General features: G+C 39.8%; 1 long non-coding RNA gene across 1 annotated transcript; it reads right to left on the bottom strand.

The window, feature by feature from the left end:
- Positions 1-2,846: 2,846 nt before the first annotated feature.
- LOC143155686 (uncharacterized) lies at positions 2,847-4,671 on the bottom strand. The gene is made up of 3 exons (XR_012994456.1): positions 4,607-4,671; positions 3,732-3,876; positions 2,847-2,946 (listed from the first exon to the last, which is right to left on the bottom strand). It is a non-coding gene; the product is annotated as an uncharacterized LOC143155686 (long non-coding RNA).
- Positions 4,672-21,093: the final 16,422 nt, after the last annotated feature.

Genomic DNA, 21,093 nt, shown 5'->3' with positions numbered 1-21,093 from the left:
TAGGCAACTGTGATGATGCAATAGCTGCTCAACAGCTTTCTGCACAATATCGTAACACCTAATGCAGATCCAGTTAACCTTGTGCACTTATTCAGTCCCAAATAAAATATTGTCTGAGCATATATAATCTGCCTGTGTTCATGTACCCACTTCAGGTGGACAACAGCTTGTGGAAGAAAGAAATACTGATGTATAAGGAGGTTAAGAAATAGCTTCTCATGAGATCTTAGGCATCTAAGTTAGATGTAAGTGGTTATTAAATGCATAAGCCCAAACTGCAAGTCTTGAAACACCATCAGTGATGAGTGGTGTCCCGCAGGGGTCCGTATTGGGAGCGGTACTGTTTAATATCTTCATCAATGACATAGACAGTGGGATCGAGTGCACCCTCAGCAAGCTTGCAGACGACACCAAGCTGAGTGGTGTGGTTGACACACCAGAGGGACAGGATGCCATCCAGAGGGACCTGGACAAGCTCGAGAAGTGGGCCCGTGTGAACCTCATGAGGTTCAACAAGGCCAAGTGCAAGGTCCTGCACCTGGGTCGGAGCAACCCCCGGTATCAATACAGGCTGGGGGATGAAGGGATTGAGAGCAGCCCTGCCAAGAAGGACTTGGGGGTACTGGTGGATGAAAAGCTGGACATGAGCCGGCAATGTGCACTTGCAGCCCAGAAGGCCAACCATATCCTGGGCTACATAAAAAGAAGTGTGGCCAGTAGGTCAAGGGACGCGATTCTGCCCCTCTACTCTGCTCTGGTGAGACCCCACCTGGAGTACTGCGTCCAGCTCTGGAGTCCTCAGCACAGGAAAGACATGGACCTGTTGGAGCGGGTCCAGAGGAGGGCCACAAAAACGATCAGGGGGATGGAACACCTCTCCTATGAGGAAAGGCTGAGAGAGTTGGGGTTGTTTAGCCTGGAGAAGAGAAGGCTCCGGGGAGACCTTATTGCAGCCTTTCAGTACTTAAAGAGGGCTTATAAGAAAGATGGGGACAAACTTTTTAGCAGGGCCTGTTGCAATAGGACAAAGAGTAATGGTTTTAAACTAGAAGAGGGTATATTCAGACTAGATATAAGGAAGAAATTTTCTACACTGAGGGTGGTGAAACACTGGCACAGGTTGCCCAGAGAGGTGGTGGATGCCCCATCCCTGGAAACATTCCAGGTCAGGTTGGACGGGGCTCTGAGCAACCTGATCTAGTTGAAGATGTCCCTGCTCATTGCAGAGGAGGTTGGACTAGATGACCTTTAAAGGTCCCTTCCAACCCAAACTATTCCATGATTCTATGATTCTATCTTTCCTGCTGCCTAATCCTGTATGCAGCTACGTCTTTGCCAGCAGAGTTCTTCAGTACACTATCTGTTCCCTGCACGTGGCCCAAAGTCACCAGCAACTGCTCTGTGACCCATGTCCTATGATATCTACGGTGCCACTGTGCATGCTTCCTAGTGCTGTGTGGCACATGAACACACTCCCTACACCTATAGGAGCAAGCGCTGGAGGAAGTATTGCAGCAGCTGCTATTTTCACTTAGAGGAGGAAGAGAAAAGTCCTGTTACACAATAGCTTAGCAATTACAGAAGGAAAACCTGCTCCCAGATCCCAAGCAAGTGCAAACCCAACTCTGCCATCTCTCAGAGACAGCCTGAAGCGGGAGGCGAGGCCACGCTGCAGTAAGGGTGTCCCTGAGGCAGTCACACTGCACATGGCATAAGTGATAATCCTATAATTTGAGTGCGAGAAAGAGCCTGTGTGACTCTCCAGTCGAGGGGTCACATACTGGCTGGGAAGGCAGGACACCTGAGTTCCCAAACCTGCTCCAGGTACAATAATACATAAAGAGCTTTGTGTCATCCATGGCAGAAGAGCAGGTGAAGCAAATCTCAAGTACTCACATATACTCACACACATGCATGTATATATGAGTCACTACACATCATTTTTTAGACTAATAGTGAAGGTACCTAACTCTAAGGAAGACTCCTGACTGGAGGAAGGCTCCACCTACAATCTAGAGTTAGCTCCAAAGCTGAGTAAAGAAATGGGGCTCAGAACATACTTCATAATAAAGAAAAACTGGGAAAGAGCAAGGACAGATGGTCAGAGGTCTGCAACAGCTTCCATGTAAGAAACAATCAAATAATTCAGGACTCTACAGTCTGGGAAACAGATGACTGAGGGATGTGGCAGAAGTGTGTAAAATCATAAAAGTCACGGAGAGGGTAGTCTGGCACCAATTTTGTACTGCATCTACCAATTCAAGAGTGAGGGATATCAAATGAAGTTCCAAATAAGAATTCAAACTGAACTAAAAGGTGTAGTTCTCATGAAATGGGTGGAATTCCTTGCAAGGAACGTCAAAGATGCTAAAAGTTGATATGGGTTTAAGCAGCAATCAGATCACCTTTTCCTCAGTTCTTCCCTAGCCATCTACTTAAGATTACTGGTAGTTTGGAGGTAGGAATATGTTTTAATTCAGGAAAAAGAACAAAAACAGTCTCCCACATCACAAATTCTATAGTCAAGTTCCCTGGATCTGAGGAAATTGCAGGAGTCAGCCTACCTGAAGTGCTAGCGATGAGGCTCACCCTCAAAAACCACCTTCATGATCAGAACGCCTCCCTGTCAGATAAGTATCATAAACTGCCTGCTGGGCTGGGTGAATCCTTGTTCTGACCCAGCACAGCCATTCTTATGCTCACCCAGCCCCATGGTGTCTCTGTTGATTATCAGAGTATAATGATATTGACTATCAGTATCAACTTGTTTCAACTTGTATCAACTTGTATCAACTCCACGCACACCCCTCCTTTGGCATCCACTCGATAGATATTACTTACCTAGGAGATACGTTGGCACTGCAGGTTTGAGTGTCGCAAGCCTTTTCTTCCAATTGGAGCTAACGCTTACAGCCAGCTTCACATTGCTTAGCAGGCAGTCCAACCCTGAAAAATGGACACTGTTAGTCTGTTAAGACACTAAGCTGGGAGCCTAGACGTCGTATCGAGTGGGGAAAGGCATTCCTGAGGAACGAGCTAAAAACCCCTGCTGAGTGGGGAGCTAGCTACCTAGAGGTAGCCAATAGGAAATATATTTTTTCAGGAACACACTAAGGGCTACCCTCTCTGGGGTTTAGACACACTAAATACTTCCAATGGGTCAAGACACAGATCTTGAAAGGCAACTGAGCCTATCTGGAACAAGGCATAGGTGCTGAAATAAACATTCATCATCATACTCAACTGCCTATGGTCTTGTAGCTTTAACAGTTACACAGGTTTTATAACCTCTCTGTTTACCTAACTTCTATCTAGATTGCATGTGAAGTGTCAATGGGGTATTTTGGGTCTTGCTTTTAATACAGACATGTCTTGAGAGGAGAATCAGTTAGCTAAACAGACAGAGTCTGATGAAAACTTAATTAAAGTAGATGGAAGTAGCTCCATTGTATATCCTACTCTAGGAATATATGAACCTTATGGAGTTTGAGTTTTTGTGAACCTAAGGGATTTTTAAACTCTCTGAGGGCTCACAAAATGAATTTGGTCTCTTTTTTACTCTGTCATTTAAACTCACAGTTTGTTTTATTTCATATAAGGATAATTCAATTTTTTAAAAACCACAAAAAATGTTTTTCTAGCTACAGACAATCATGTGCAATGTATTAAGGACAGAACAGCCTCCAAGTCCAAGGTTTGGCACGGTCTCAGTCCTAAAGAGACATACTTACAAAAACTGGGATTTTTTTTCTTTCCCGTTTCTCTGCTGCTTTCCCAGGGTGTCTCTTTCTTTTTCACACAGTCAGCTCTCCGCTTCTTTTCTCACCCTGTTTTTCATCATATATACTTCTGTCTTCCCCCTTTTTCATAGTCACCCTTAAAGAGATAAGTAAGATGTGCTCCCAGTAACGCTGGAGTTGACATCAAAATTTTTAATGAAGAATATTTCAGCAGGTTTGAAATCTGTCAGAATGTTTTAGCCCACATCTAATAAGAACAGGATGTTCATGGATTATTTCCAGCACTCTCTCTTGTGAGTTTATCGCTTCTGATTCAGAAGCACTGCATTTTGAATAGCACCAGGCCAAACCTTCAAAAGGTATTCACTCAAACTAAAATCTGAATTTGTCTGGGTGTCTTCATGCTCCCATTTGCATTCACTCATCATGAATATGCCAACATGTGAAATGATGACAGAACTGCTCAGAGTAAGAAGTTAATTTTAACTAAACACATAAAAAATTTAACAGTTGGGAAGGACCCCGAGATCAAAAAGAATTCTTAGAAATTATCAGGAAAAGTTTTTGAATAAATTTGAGATAGCTGTAAACAGTAAATGGGGATTTCTTTAAGAAAAAAATCTATTTACACAGGTATGTATCAGTAAAATGCTCAGCACAAATATTGAGCATACTCTTTATCAGAGACAGAGTTGAATTAATGGTTCATTCAGCTACTCCGAAGCAACAGTCCAACCTCCAAAGCCCCTCCAGGGCCACAAACTGCCAGCACCAGGAGGAACTTTAAAACTCAACCCAGATTCTGTTATTGTGGCACGTCATCATGCACATCATCAGTAGTGACACACACCTCGAATCTTACTTACCCTTACCTACCCTCCTGCAAAAACATCTAAAACACTAGTTTCTAACCAGCTTCCTTCCTCAGACACAGATAATTCAAAGTCCAACAGAATCTTCCAAGCAGCCTCTGCTTTCTGCTACTTGAGAGTCATAGACAACTACAGTGAAAAAGAAATGTAGAAATCAGCTTAATGTACCTAATCTGTAAAATTATATTCTCTCCTGCAAAGAAGAGTTACTTTATAAAACAGAGTTTATCAAACAGCCCCCAAAATAAACTAGACAGCCTCCTCAGTCTAGTTCCTTTATCAGACCTTCGACAGGTCACTTAAAATCATTGCAGGTACAGGTCAGTTTGAAGAAATTAAAAGCTAATTCTTGAAGGCGAAAATGTTCAAAGAAAGAAAACTTGAACATTTAAAAAGCAAGATAACTTCCAAAGAATAGTAAATAATGTGCTATCAGAGGCATCAGTTTCACAAGTCGCATTTTTTACACAGAGGTGCATTCTCATGTCAGCAAACGCTGTTGTTCCTGAGCCTTGTTTGAGCAGAGGATGCAGTATATTGGTTCTTTCTTGTGTCACAAAATGTATAGTAGTTCACAGGCTACAGTGATTCAAATTTCCGTATTTTGAAAGACTGCAACTGCTTCTCCAGACTGTAAAATAAAATCCTTTTCTTGTGTCCCAGTGCAGAGCCTCATGCCTGCCTGACCAGCAGAAGGTCAGAAGGGTTGCAGTGCTGGCCACCCTGCGCTGGCTTAAATATCCAGGTAAAAAAAGAGGAGGTGTGCACACGTATACATTTAGAAACATTTATTGCATCAGAGCTACTGCCAGAAACCAAGTAGATTTTGGATCTGAATTTACCTTTTTGTTGCATTTTTAATGCAAAGTCCAACAACACAGGTCAATCTCTTCTCAGCTTACAGTTTTTTTAAGTACAGTGGTAAGCTGCTGTTACTGACAGCAGCCTTAGCACTAGCATTTGCCTATTACTGTGTTGTCTGGAAGCCTTTGCAGAAATCAGGATTACGCCTGTCTAGATGCTGCAAACAGGACTTTGTGAAGAAGGTCAGTATTAACTGTGATTATTAGAGCTAGCTGTAACCAGAACCACTGCTCAAAGGAAAATTTTGGAAAATCTTGGACCCACATTCAAACTAGCTGCTCTGGCCACTTCTGTGGTAATTGCTTAGTCTGCATTCTTGAAACCCTTAGCTGCTAACTCTGACTGGCTTTAAACTGGAGCCCCTTTTCCTGTCAAAATCCCAAGACACAGAATCAACAGAAACAATGGAGGAGAAGAGGATGTTATTCTACTTCACAAAGTATTAACTGAACACAGAATAAGGATAGAGGCTGCATCGAAATGTAAGGAAACTGCAGGTTTATATATTGCAGGCAGTAAACTGCCCACATCTGAAAGGTTCTTTCTTTTTCTCTAGAAGCAGAGAGGAGGCTATAAGTGCAAACAAATGGTAAAACTAATATGAACAAAACAGGAAGAACTAAAAAAAAGACATCATGGAGTAGTTAGACTCTGTCTCTTAAATAATTAATAACCAACTTGCATTGGTGTACTTGCATAATCTCAAAACACTATTATTGAGAAATAAACACAGATTATTTCCTTTACAAATATGACAGCCAGGATATTTCTGTATTACTTCATGGGAGGTTCCTTTCCTTTACAAAATGCCACAACTCCAGTGAGCAAACAATACAGTTTTGTTAACTAGTTACCCAGCCTCACATGCAAAGTAATAAACCTTGTGATGTGTTGCTCTTGCTCCATAAACTCTGCCACAAATAAATGTCTTTTGACGATAAAGAAGCGGAATCTCCCATCCCCCTTGAGTGACTTTGTGTTAGTTCTGCAGCATTTCTGTGCTACAATGAATCTACAGAAAAGACTTCAGATGATGGCACGGATTTCACAAAATATATTATAAAGTGCTTACATTGTAAATTCCTCTGTACCCACAGTTAAAAGGGACATGTAGCAGCTTGCTGCTTTGCTGTAGGAGAACCTGCAATACATATGCAAAATAATGAAAGAAAATAAACATTTTTAAGGACCTGATCTTGCAAGTTGTTGAGTCACGACCAATGATTTCCATGGGAATGTTTGTGCTTAAAGTTAAGAAGGTGCTTAAGAGCTTTGCTGAGTCGAAGCCAGAGAACTCAACTTCTCGCAGCATTTTTATTTCTCCTCGTTTGAAACTATAAAGATGGCGTTGACACTTTCCTCAGCTGTTTTAATTGGTTGATGTATTCTAGAAGTAAGCGAGTTAGAACAAGGTGCTTTCCTTTTCACTTAAGACTGCATTTTTTACTGTGTGCCTAAATACTTTAAGAAAATTCCTCCTCTGCCTAACCTGAAAAGAACTCATTGACACACTATTATATTTCATTACTAATTAAAGTGAGTACTTTGAGTATGTGATTTACCATGTGCTTTATCTGATTGCATTTGATCTGCCTGACCTCTTAATCAAAAGGGGAAATAGATTTATCTGCGGTGAAGACATGACACGATTACCAACTCTGCCTTACTTTCTAGAATTTATAAGAACTTTTTGTACCTAGGTTTTAGAACTATATTGTGAGTCATCTTCCTAGCACAAAGATGTCATCATGTTTATGACACCATGTTTTCTTTTTCTTGCCCCAATTTCCGTTCTGGCTTTAACTGAACAGTTTAATCTTAGACTTTCCCCATTGCTTCCTGTGTTAAATCCGTGCTGCTGAGAACTCTTTGCTGATCTCTTAACCTCTTGCATTTATGTTTACTATGTATTGCATAGTCATTATTAAAATCGGTAGCATTTTCTTGGAAACGTTTTTAAGGTTGTTGAAGTATTTTGGACTGTTGCCTGTTAGTAATCTGCCTACAAAGAATACCGTAAATCAGTGCTTGGCCAGTTGAACTATGAATGTTACTCGTGTTATTGGTGTTCTCAAATGACTGGAATTCTGTTGCAACAGGAGCTTCACAAATACAGGAAGAAACAGTACAAAAGAACTCACTGTTGCCCAGATGATACAGGTTTTAAAACTCTTTAACCAAAATGACACGACTTTCATCAATGAACAATGTTGTAATGGTTCTCACGCTCTTGGCCGGGGTCAAAACAGCTGGGTTTTAAGACCAGTTTTTTTACAGAAGCTACAATGTTAAGTCAATGCTTTAGTTCTTATGCTCATAAATAGAAACTTTCAAATGCAAGTGGCTACAATAGATTTAATACACCATACTGCAATGTACTCTGGATCTTAAAGCCAAAGACAAAATTTGGATGCTCTTGTTTTGTCATGGTGAAAAGCATAATAAATGTGCATATTCTCAGACTATTTGTCCTAAAAAACTTGAACAAAATGTCCTACCTGTGCACAGTCATCTGCACAGTCTTCCACATCATTTATAGAACATTTTAATATATTTATCCTAAAATAATTTGAGAAATTTTTGTCTCAGCGGTTGCTTCACTTGTCACTGGCTTCAGTGGCAAAACCAGTTTAAGAAGCCTGGGCTTCTCCTCTTTCACCACACCAGTTTGCTTCCTCCCCAGCAACACTCACAGAGCTGTTGGTGGGGCTCTGCAAGAAGGTGGATTGCAGAAAGGTCTAGGTTATGAGTAACCCTGGAAAGGCTGATACATTGTGGTGTAGGGGTAGGAATGAGAGACGAGCAGAAGAGGCACATGGGAGGAGACAGGACTCCTTGAATTGACGTTATCTTCATAACACAGACTGACATCCTGAGAAATATCCTCCTGTGGCTGGGGAGCAGCTATGGGGAGGTGCGAAGAACTCTGCTGCAAGTTCCTAACGCCTTCAGTGAAGGGGAGAAGGCACATAGGCTTTAGCAGCAGTTGTGACTTCCAAAGGCAAATTAATCACAGGCATTAAAGAGGTTACAAACTCATCCCCCCACCGCAAAGTCTACAAACTACAGCTAAAAAATTCCTCCTTTTCTTGGGATTGCTTGTTCCTTCAGTTGTTGTGATGTTGCTATTTCACTGATGCTGCTGCCACCTTACATATTTTTCTTAACTGAAAAATGCACTGAAGGTGAAGCTAGGTTTAAAGAAAGTCCCATCAGACAAACTTCGCTGGTTGTGGCAGATCCAGTGTCAGTGGTTACCCATGCAGACTTCTCCAAGCTGCTTATTCAGGCCTCACCACCCATCCCGGGCGAGATGGCTGCACCTTCCCATCTGCTGGCATCACTGTGTGCATAGTCTCCTCTAACCCAGTTCTGTCAAAATTGATCCTTTTTTAAAGAAAAAAAAAAATCCCTCACTATGAAGTATTTAAACTCACTCAAATCATTTTGACAGAATAATGTTAATGAGTAACCAGACATTCAATTCTGCTGGAGGCTGGGGGTAGGGAGGGGGACAAAAATTTCCAGTTGGAAGAAAGTGGCAGGCAGGTGGCAGCAGCCCGGGTAAGTCAGCCCCTCACCCCGTCGCCAGCCGCCATATGTAGGCTAGTCTCATACTGGCTAACAAAGTCGGACCTAACCCTTCAGTTACTCCTAACTGATGCTTTTCAGTCAGTCAACAGCATCTGTTACTCAAGAAGAAATAGACAACTCAAGAGTGCCCTAGTCCAGACAGTATCTGGATTGGGGGTTAAAAGACGAAAAAGGAATAACAAAACAAACCCAAATTTTAAAAATATAAAGTTTGAGCTTTTGTTTACGCATCATAAAGTATAAAAAATTGAAAATATCCATTTAAATTTCAACTTTGCATTTCAAGTAATAATACCCTGTGGAATGCAAAACACCAGCTTTGAATGAGAGTTGCAGAATTATGGGGCAAGTTAGTCTCTTAGGCTGCGCATTTCCAAACTTTAATAAACTATGAAGAGACCACTGCTTTATCTTATTGTCATGGATTTCTCAAGTTCTTTTTACCATCAAATATGTTTCAGCTGTGGTCATGTGTCATTGATTTGGTAACTACATTTGCTCTCTTTTGGACAAGTCTTGTATTGAGCAAACCTTGAGTTAAATCCACGTCAGTTCATTCAAAATTTGGCTGTGCCAGAACTGGACCTTTTTGATGGCAAAAATCATTTATTAATTATTCTAATGTTTGAGACACTATGGATGTGATTCTGGTTTTTTGATCCCGATACAATGCAGTGTCACTCAGTCAAGAGCAGTATAAAGCAATACAAAGCAAAACATTACTTTTTATCAGGCTGTATTGTTGTTCACTGAGTAACACAGCAGCAAGAATCAGCCTCTCTGAATCATTTATGTCTTAAGGGAAAATTACCTGGCTGACACATCACTCTTTAATGCAATTTTTCCATGTCTTACTCCTTTCAAAGGAAATGCAGGGCTATACTTTAGAAACCAGGTAATACATAACAGGTGTGGTATTTGGTAATTTTACTTGCATTAAATAAGCAAGTACCCCTAAAGAGCCTTTATAAAAATATAAGTTTGGTCTCAGGAACCCTGCCTTACCATACCTAAAACAAAGGAGTTATGTATAAGTGGGTGTTATTTTTGCAGCTAATTTCAAGGTTGATGGGCAGGCAAAACATTTTAAAATGTTTGCTTGTGGAGCTCTACTTTTTCATATGCTGAGCTAAATGACAGAAAGTGTAAGTGTCAGTGCAGCTCAAACTATTTATTTTCTTGTAACTGGCCTTGGAAAAGAGTGCAATCATTGTTAGCAAGAACAGCAAGTTCATCTTCATCATGAGTTTAGATAAGGAAAGATTTTACAGGAAGTTGTAAGAAAGAAAAGCACTTTCCACAGCAAAATGTATCGTCAAATGACTATTCTTGTGAAGTGTCTGTTTGTTGGAAGTTACTGAAAAAAATAACTGTAATAGAAACATTAGTTTAAAAACACATGAAATTTTGAAAAACTTGTGTGAAACCCAAATATATTGGGTGGCTCATTTTCATGGAGAAGCACTAATGAAAATGAAAAAAATCCTTGTCAGCATTTTTTTGAGAAAAATACAATTTCCTAATGAAACATGCCATTTATAGCACTTAAGTCAGGAAAAAAAAAATTATACTTTCAAAAGTGAAAATTAACAAGTTTTTCCATTAATAGGAAAACATACACACCATGGCTTACTCAGAGCGCTACAACAGCTCTAGCTCCTGAATGTTTGTTCCCTTCCAACAATAGTGCTAGTTCCTGCTCACATTCCAAACTCTTTCCTTCTCCCCTTACTTAAGAACACCTTTTTTTTAGAGAAACTAGGCTAAACTCAATTTAATTTTTCATGAAACAGTTTAAATTATGAAAATATTAAAACAAAGTTCTAGTACAATTATGTAGGGCTGACTTCTATGTCCACAAACACAAAGAGAGAGGGACCATAGCAAATATAACTCCCCTGGTTGTGTGGAAGAGGCACTGATGCTTCAGGCTATTGTCTTTTCAGCTTTGGACCTCATGAGGACCCTCATCAGCACTGTTGCAAAAGATGCTCAGCTCTCCCCAAGCCTGGACAATTTGACACAACTTCGCTTCACCTCTCTCAAGCCATGGCATATCGGTAGAGTAATTCTCTGTCCAAATCAGGCCTGTCCTGTGAGCTTCAGTCATGAAGAGTCACTGACCAGGACATTCCATACGCATTACATTGTACAAGACTTACCCCAGATCTGGGACTTTTCAGTATTTTCATTAAGGATTTGTATAATGGAATCAATAGCACTCATATCAGCTTTGCAAAGGATGCAATGCTTGGAAAAGCTGTAAGCCCTACACAGGTGGCAGGATTTTAATTCAGAAGGATGAACTGAAAAAATAGAGAGGATGCATTACCGAAACAAGATGCATGTGGTCGTTAAACAAATGGAATGCATTTCACTAAGGACAAATTCAAAGCACAACACTTGGGAATAATCGACTGAACAAATACAAGATGGGGATGACCAGGCAGCAGTTCCACAAACGGGATCAGAGGTCGCAGTGGGTCACAGACTGAACATGCGTCAGCAATGCCACAAGGTTGCAAGAAAAGCAAATATCATCCTGGAAAAGGGTCAATAGGAAGGCTTAGTACAGACGGAGCACTATCTTCGGTCTGAAGCATCATTTCCAGGAATGCCAGGAATCAAACGGAGAGAGTACAGAGGAAAACATGTAGAGCTCTCCGAGCCTGGGAAACATTGAAAGGACCAGGCTCTTCATTATCTACAAATGAGAAGACTGTGGGGAGACCTGACAATGGTCCTCAGACGTGTAAAAGGCTACTACAGAGACAATAGACAGTAGTGGACTTAAATTGCAACAAGGGAGAATTGGACAAATCTCTGCCAAGATTGGTTTAGGCATCCTTAGATAGGCCTTGAGAACAGAGGATGGACTAGCTGACTTTCAAGGGCTACTTTCTTTGTCTGTTTTCTATGACTTCCTTACTGCAGCATTGAATAAAACCTTTGAATTGCTCCAGAAGCAAAATACAAACAAGTCAGCAGCTTTGGAGACTTTTTTTTCAGTGTATGTTTAAGTTAATCTAGTACTCCCCAACTAAAAATTACTACCTCTAAATTTAAGAAGAAAAGTCAAAGACCAACATCTCTACACCAACTGTGAGAAAAGATAGAAAGCAGAAAAATAGTTTCTTGGGAATGAATAGAAGTATTTTCCAAAAAAGAAAAAAAACACAGTAACAACATGATTGCTCAAAACATTCGTGACTGTGTTAATGCCTGACAACTTTATATGAATGCTGAGGACTTCCATAAGAACTTGATTCATGACAAAATGAATCAACAAGCTTTAGCAAAATAACTATTTCTTGTGTAGACCCAACATTTTAGAATAAAGTATTCACCTCGTTCTTCAAAGTCATTTTTTTCCTGAAATGGTTTTTACCACAGAAGAATTTTAGCTACAGAGTTAGAACAGATTCATTATTGCAACTATTTTACTGCCACTCACAAAAGGAAGGAGACTGGCTCCTTAGGCTTCCAATTAACCAGAACCTGCTCTTTGGACTCCAGGTTGGGCTCAGTGTTCCCCCCCCCCCCTTTTTTTTTTAATCTAGATAAATTCTCTGTTTTTAATTGAATTATCCCTTTGCTTGGGAACATATTTCCTGGTATTGTCTAAGTTGGCAGGAGAAAAGAAGGTAATGCTTTGTGTCAGATACTTCTCCTGTACAGAAAAGATCATGTCTCTGTCATTGATTTCATTCACAAGTGCATGTGCACAGAAAGGCATGATCTGGCTTTTTAAACTTAGAGGAAGGATTGCAGAGAGTCTGGAATAAGTTTTCTGATCAGCTACAGGCAAAAATACTATATTAGCAGAGAACATAAGACTCAATATGGACTCTGCCTTGCACTGCTTCTATGGCAGTATTTGATGCTAGTCAATGCCTGCATCTTACTTATACGATTGTTATCTTACACCTACAAAAGTACAATACCATCAGAGTAATTTCATGCCTTACAACTGTGAGAGGATAAATTTTACAATATCATTTTGCTAAACTTTCAAGTGTAGCTATCTTTGTGCCAAAGTAAGACAGCTGGGCATTGAAACAAAAGTCTGAGAGATATACAATGAAGAATATTACATTTGAGAGACAGGGAGGGAGGGAGGGAGGGAGGGAGGGAAGGAGGGAAGGAAGGAAGGAAGGAGGGAAGGAAGGAAGGAGGGAGGGAAGGAGGTGAGGGAGGGAGGGAAGGAGGTTAGGAAGGAGGGAAAGAGGGAGGGAGGGAGGGAGAGAGGGAAAGAGGAAAAGAGGGAAAGAACGACCAAACCAGAGTTACCAGTTAGAATTTCAGATTTTGCATATGCAGCAACCAACAGTGAATATACAATTAATTGGTTGAACAAGCCTCTGTGCAACTTTAAGCATGTAAATAAATTTAAAATTTCACAGTAAGTATTTATTCCATCCAAAATATGGAATATCTTCCTCAATAATATAGTATCATAAAGATCAGAAGCAGCACAGGAAGACCAAAGTTTAGTTATTTTGTGTTTCATTTCCATTGGAAATGGGAGATTTATAAAAATAGAAAGGCAAGAATATCACTTATTAGTCACATAATTTTTTATTTATAGACCTGGAGAATGGTGAAATACTATACTTAAGAATGCATATGTCATTACAAAACTCTATGTCAGCTCATCTCAGGAAAGTTTTGAGGCTATTTTGCCTGTATATTTAGGCATGGTATTAAAGATATCTGGTTGTAGAAATGAATGAAAATGAGAAGTAGAAACAAACATTTTTAAGTTTGGCAGTTCTTTTCCTATATCTCTTTAACTTATCTGGCATAAGCAGCACTTGTTCAAACATCAGAAGAAAACGAAGAGTTTTATTAGCCTTCACTCTCTTGCAGCTTCACTAGTTTTAAAGAAGGTAATATTTGTCTTTGAGTATTTAAACAGAAAGAAAAGTTTTAAACGTTCTACCCAGCACTGGGCATGAGAGACTACAAACTTGGGTCCCAATCCTAACGTCTGCGTGCCTTTGACGGACCTGCTGACTCCACTGATCTCCAGGACGTACATGTCCTGCTGAATGAAGTTAAAACATTAACAAAAGTAGAGCAGATCACACCATCCTGTGTCTCTTCTCTTCCCTTCATTTGCACCCCAGAACACACGGTGTTAGCTCAGCTCAGCCCAGCTGCAAGACCAGTTACCAGTAACCAGATGTTTGTGATCACAAATTTAGTGAAAGATACTATGTCCAGAGCTGAGCTGATGAAAGACGTGAGCTTTCTTTATGCATGTCATGCAGAATAGCTTGGGTTGTTTAAAATTATCCTGGAAGGCTATTGACTTTGCACTGAAACAAATGAGGAAACTTCACAGCCGGTTTGGCTGTGGGAGCAGTGACACCCCAACACAGCACAACCTTTCCGCAGCAAGTTTCTTATCGTGGCTTTAATGTGTGTTTGCAACCTGAGACCACGCTTGGCTCAGAGGATTACAGCTTCAAAGACAGCGGCTAGGAAGAACTGACTGAAGAAAATCCAACTGCCTACCCACTCAGATTTACACTACCAATTATATTATCTGTTCGGCATTCCTATGTGCCTAGCTTCTACATGATTATCCAAAGATAGATAAAAGGCTGAATTAGTCATACAAGTTCTGATAATGTTTAAAAGAATCACAGATTGATTATTTCAACTGCATACATTTTATGGGCACATAATAACAAGAATATTTGTAACTTCTACCACTGGAATATTTTTTAAAATCATTATGTGGTCTCACACAGCAACGATCATCTACATACGGTAGTGTGTATGCATGTATTTGTGTGTACAGAAGCATGAAACCTGATAAGACAATATTGTAAAGTACAACAATCCTATGTGCTTTAAAAATACAAGTATTTGCATAGTCCGTTAACTTACAGAAGTAGAATTCTGCTGGTTTAATTCATTCAATAATAAGGAATACAAAATCTTGAGAGAAGATGTTACAATAAATGTACTGGCATGTTTTGCACTCTATAAACTAATATAAGACCTTACTGTTCTTCAATACTTTTAGCTTGCAGATTTATACTGGTTAGGAAAGAAGATCAGCTATACTTTAAAATGCAAAGGCTGTTCCCTGAATGCTGGGTTTAGATGCTCACATAGAAACCTATTAACTAAGGTATGCATTCAAAAATAGATCATCATAATCTAATACTGTCTTCATCATGATTTATAAGCAGCTGGAGCTTGAGACTTGAACTAAACTTTTTTTTTTTAAAGTGGAGCACTCAGTATTGTTTACCCACAAAACCTTGTAGTGACTCTACACAAAGAGACTTCCACACTTTCCTTTTATGAACTGCAGGATTTGGGGCCAAATTCCTACTGAAGGTCTTCAACTGTAAGCAACATAATATTATGTAAATACAAAATCCCCACAGTAGTAAAAGATGTCTTGAAGTGCTGTAACATTTTGGAAAAACATTTATTTCTGCTGCATGTACTGAAAGTCATCACAAAAGATATAGCTAGCTAGCATGAAGCTGTACCATCTTTCCAGGAGTCACAAAGGTTAGTAGACTATGAAGGTGTATACAGAAGCTGGGCCCATCTGACGGTGTGCTCTTACCAAACTGTTCGGGGAAGTTAGGCAGTATCAAGAAAAGAGACGGATACATTTTTCTTTTTCAACACTTTACAGCAGTTTGTAAATGTAAAAGCAGTTGAAAGGCTTTGCATGCACCTGAAAGAAGGATGAAACTAGGTGCCAGGATCCAAAAAGGAAGAAAAGCTTTGTCGGTCCTTAGCACTGTCGGAATTAGTTGCACCCCTCCGCTGCCCAGACACACGGTGGTTTCATCAGTTCAAATCCCGTGCATGCCACAAGGGAGGATGAGCTAGGACCCTACGGGAACCCCAAGGCAGGCAGGCAGAGACCACCAGCACCCCTAGAAACAGGGCAGTCCCACACCACAGGGCCAGGGTGGTGGTCAGGTCACAGTCCACCAACAGTCCCAGACACGGGTATTGAACTAGGTCCATGGTCCGTCCAGGGGGTGCAGCCAGGTGTTCCTGCAGGAGAGCACCAGGGACAAGGCTGGCTATCATGTGAGTTCAAGGGCCAGCCAGGAAACAGAGCTGGAGACAAGGCTTCCTGTAACGTAGGTCCAAGGTCCAGCCAGGAAGGCAGCCAGCGAACCCAGACTGCAAGAGACGGAGCTGAACACAGCTACACCTACAACACCATGCAAGAACGGGATGCCCAGACCTGAGCTTAAATGGGCAGGGTGTGGGTGGGGGTCCCGGGGAGGCTGGTCAGGGCATCTACAGCCTGTTAGTGCCTTCAGGGGCCTGGGGGAGCTGGAGGCAAGGCCCCACCATTGCCCACAGCACGGAGCTCACATAGAAAAGAGGGTGTGCAGAGGCACAGCCCATTCTGGGTTGTCCCAGACCTTCAGGGACATCGGGAATAAATGAAAAATGAGTTGCCAAAGTGGCTCTGTGCTAGTCATAGATAGCCTTATGGTCCTTCAATTTTAGGGACGATGGTGTATGACCATTTTGTGCCCATGACTGGCAACAAAATTACACTCATGCAGGTGAGAACCCAGCCTAGGGAGTACTGTGGTAAGGGGTCTATGACAAGATCTCAAGGGCAATTTAGTGAATAAAGTGATGAAGTGGCCTCTTGATGACTTTCTTGCTTCTTCATGACTCTTCCTAATGAGCCCTCCTCTGCCTCTAGTCTCATTTTTTCTTATAAAGCCTTATTATAGGTTCATTTCAAAACTTCGCATAAAATCAAAAACCGCAGAAAAGTTTTTCTGTGTCATTAAGTTTTACAAGGTGCCAATCTGATCTGAGGAGTAAGGGTCCTGGACGTGAGGTCAACAGCAAGAAGTGAAGCAGACAAAGAACAACAGAATAAAAGATGTCTCGCTGGCACTGAGGGGAACTGGCAGGATAAGTGTGGAAAGGCAACACTGTGAGTTTTGTTTCATTTTCTATATGTTTGTATGATTTTGTCTAGGTCAGTTATTCTCTCTGCTGTGATACTGTCCCATATATTTTCCATCAGAGGAAAAAAATCTTCTAAATTTGTTTGTGTTCCAAGTCCGTTTTGGCAACAGTGAAGGTCTCCAAGTTTCCATCTGACAAGAAATGGTTGTGTTGTATTTGTTACATACGATCCCAACAATATTAAAACAAAGAATATTTGTAAAGTTTGGGGAAAAAATAATAAATGATGGGCATGTCTAGTACACTGATATAATAACTAACCTACATTCCCTTCATCCTGTAGCAAAATTTTCATTTATATTATTGTCTCAACAATTTTATTTCTCTGTTAGACTTTTCCATTTCAGACTGTTTACTAGAAAATTATATCAAATTAGATCATGACCTTGAGTTCTGTAAACTAACATGATGTTAAAAATAACTTAGCAATCAGAACAGAAAGGAACAAATTGTGTTTAATAATAGCATTCACTAGCCATGATTAACTCTAAAATCCCATTAAAACCATGTTTCTCTTTTTAAATATATTACCTATTTCGACATTAATTAGTGAATCTACTTAACAATATCTCACAAGATCATATTTCAAATGATCTTAAATTTCTGGTGAAGGGATTCCATTCCTTCCTGTAGCCTCCTTGTTCATTAACAGCAGCCAAGATCACCTGTTCATAAGTTTGTCTGCATGTGCTTACCTGTGCATGTGGAATAAAAAGGAGAGTTTGTGATCTAGACTTTCTGCGTTTCTTAATTTGGGTTGGTTGTGAGTTATGTAGATTGTTCCACGTGTGCTAATCAAGAGTTAAACTACAAAACATCATTATGTATTCTATACACGTTAGTTAGAACTGTCTGCTATTTTAAAATTCTTCAGATAATTTGTACAACTTATAGTTACTTTTTCACGTCACACCACAAAGAAAGCTTAAGATTTCTTAGTATGGCACGACAAAATCCCATATCAAATTCCACTGCCATTATTTCAATAAAGTATACTCCATCAGAAATACTGCAGCATGAAATCCATCATGTCCAGTTGTGCAAAAGCTTTAGTACATGTGCAAAATCACGCACATGAAGACTGTACGACTCCATTCAGATTATTAACTTTCCCACACAGTGAAGTCTCAGTATTATGGCAACCGAGGTACTCAACAAGCTATAGAAAATCCAAACGACCTGAAGTTCATACCATAATCTGTTTTCAATCCAAAGAAGGCCATCAGAAGAATGGTGTAATAAGCACTTCCACGGCAACAACCAAATAAATGGACTCGCTCTTTTCCTGCTGAACACACTGACAAACCTTTTTATGGAATACCATGGGAGTACAATAAATCTCAAAAAGATGTCTGTTTACATGACAAATGACAGTAAAATCTTTAATGGTCAAAGGTAAATTTCAGTCTCTGTTAAAAGATTATACCTGTACCTTTAACAAAAAAAGCAACGGCTAAATGAAACGTGAAGTACTGTGCTGTTTATAGAATAATTATGCTTTTAGCAGCAACATAAACTAACTACTTAAAGGATTTTAAAGTAAGTAATAGCTGCAGATATCTCTGTAAGTGTAAACTGAATTCTGCTTGTCACAATCCAAACATGTACTTACACATTCAAGGAAAAGAGAATTTAAAACATCATATAGGAAGGGGAAATAAATGTATTGGACATATTTATGGTTCCATAATAAAACCTTCCTACATTTATGAAGAGGAGGCAATGTTTACAGCTTCTCATAACTTATTTTGACCTCACAAACTATTCAATATACATTATATATTGGTATCATAAAGTGTAGATTATCTAGGTTTAGACTTAACCACTCTAGTTACGTACATATTTTTCTTTGTTCAGGAAACATTGCCAACAGAGAGCACCATGTCTCTCTCAGATCTATTACTACTCATATATTCAGGCAAAACTCCCTCTGAATAACTGCACTGCAAAACTGCTACTTCAGCACATTGAAATGAACACTATTATATTATTTTCTTTAATAACGAATCATTACTGCCAGTAAGTAATTTAATGTGGATAGATTTTTATTCGCTTTACATGGCTGCATAAACACATTTCCATTCTCCTGCTTATAGCATTTTCAGTGAAGTCAGCTATAATGCTGTGTCATGCTTTCATTTCCTAAGTAAGGGGCGTAACACTGCTCGCCTGATACACAGGAGAGAAAGTCTACCAATTCTTAGTAGAAACAGGAGTTGTCAGTCATTCAGTGAAAGCGTGACTCAGCAGCTGCTTATTCCGTAAAAGTACTCTGCACACAGGAGATAAACAGGAGGGGCGATGTCTTTACAAGCAAAGAAATTCTCCGGTACGTATATAAACAAAATTGTCCTTCCCACCATACTGAATTTATGTAACAATTTTTTTCACTAATTCATTTCAGATCTTCTCATTGCATATAAGGGAGACTGTATAAACTGGTTTATTTAACCATTCCTAATTTTTGCCAGGAATTGATCCATGCAGATTTCTCTGACTAAATTAAAGAGCTCCATTTTGCTCACTGAAAAACCGCACACTCTCAGGTAGTCGAATGATTTTTCTTCCCACACGCAAAACGTTTACAAATGTTGCTCAAATTATTTAAAACTAAAAACCATCTTTCCAAAATAAAAAATAAACTGCTATGAGTTTTCTACACGTGGACACCAGCCAACTTGGAATATGCAGACCTACAACAAACACTCAATCTAAAAAGCCGGGGGAAAAGTCCTTCCTCAGAACATGCAGATGCACATACATCAGCCTGAACACACAACAACAGCAAAAAACGTAGAGGTAAAATCTGCTTACTGCCACTTTATAGGAGACTCCAGGTCTAAATTTTATTCTCTAACAAATGAGAAGACACCTGTAACACCTCGAACAATCCTCATTTTCTCTAGTACCAGAATCCAGGGGAATTGAAGATGCGAAACAGTTTCTACCTATCAGATTGACTAGGACTCCTCGGCTTCAAGAAAGACGACCATGCAAAGTATAATAAAGGTACATAGAACCAAATTCTTACTGTGCAAAACATGGGGATCTCAAATGAACTGATCAGGAAGAAGTCTGGGGGAAAAAATTAACAAATGGAAGAAGTTTTTGTAAATGCCTAAGTAAGCTTTGCCACTGCTTACGATAAATATCAAATTAAATGTGGGTTCAAAAGTGATTCAACAATTTCATGCAGATGAGTACCAAAAACTATTAAATACAAACATGTGGATACAACCTTTGGCTCAGGAAATCCTAAACATCAGACTGTTAGGACATACAAGTGCATGGTCCTATGCTCTTTCCTACCCTTTGTCACAGAGGAATCCTCTGCTGGCCACTGCCAGAGAAGAAGTATCAGACCTTTTGCGATACTGTAAACAGGCATTCTTGTGCTTTATGTACTGTAGATGAAAAGTGAAATTTTAAGTTCAGTAGATAATGGTTGTCGTCCACAAAGTTCTCAAGTCCTCAAGTCATCCAGTCCTCAACATATTTAGGAATATCAACAATTTTACCAAAAAAAAGGATAAAACATACAGTTTTGCACACACAGCTGTATTTTTTGGCAAGAAATATGATCTTGCTGGTTCACCGAGGCTTTGTTTTCCATCAAAGTACAGTGCTTGTTGATCTCCTGCCCTCGTTTGCCCTTTTTTGCCCCATCAGTGCGTCCACACCTATTCTAACTGGTAAAGCACAGAAACGTCTTGGTAACTACACAATTATTCCAGTTTTGTTCCCTTCTGAACACAGCTCTTGCATAGAGCCTTGCCTAGGGAACTCTGTCTAATTCCTTAAACTTACACTATTTTTAAGGGAGCCACAAAAATGCAAGTGAGTTTTCCAAGATGTGAAGCATTATTTAGTTGGCAAACAATATCCTCAAAGATCTGCTGACATAATAAGTGATGCTGATGTACAGACTGCTGTAATTATGGCAATAACATCTCTGGGAATCCAAATGTATATCTTAAATTGTACTCTCTGCCACCAGCAAATGGTAAAAGAACAAAAATAGCAGCTCTTATTCCCAT

Source organism: Aptenodytes patagonicus, chromosome 1 (genome assembly GCF_965638725.1).
Source record: "Aptenodytes patagonicus chromosome 1, bAptPat1.pri.cur, whole genome shotgun sequence".
NCBI classification, from domain to species: Eukaryota; Metazoa; Chordata; class Aves; order Sphenisciformes; family Spheniscidae; genus Aptenodytes; species Aptenodytes patagonicus.
The sequence above is the reverse complement of the archived record's forward strand: the minus strand, read 5'-3'. Positions and strand labels throughout refer to the sequence as shown.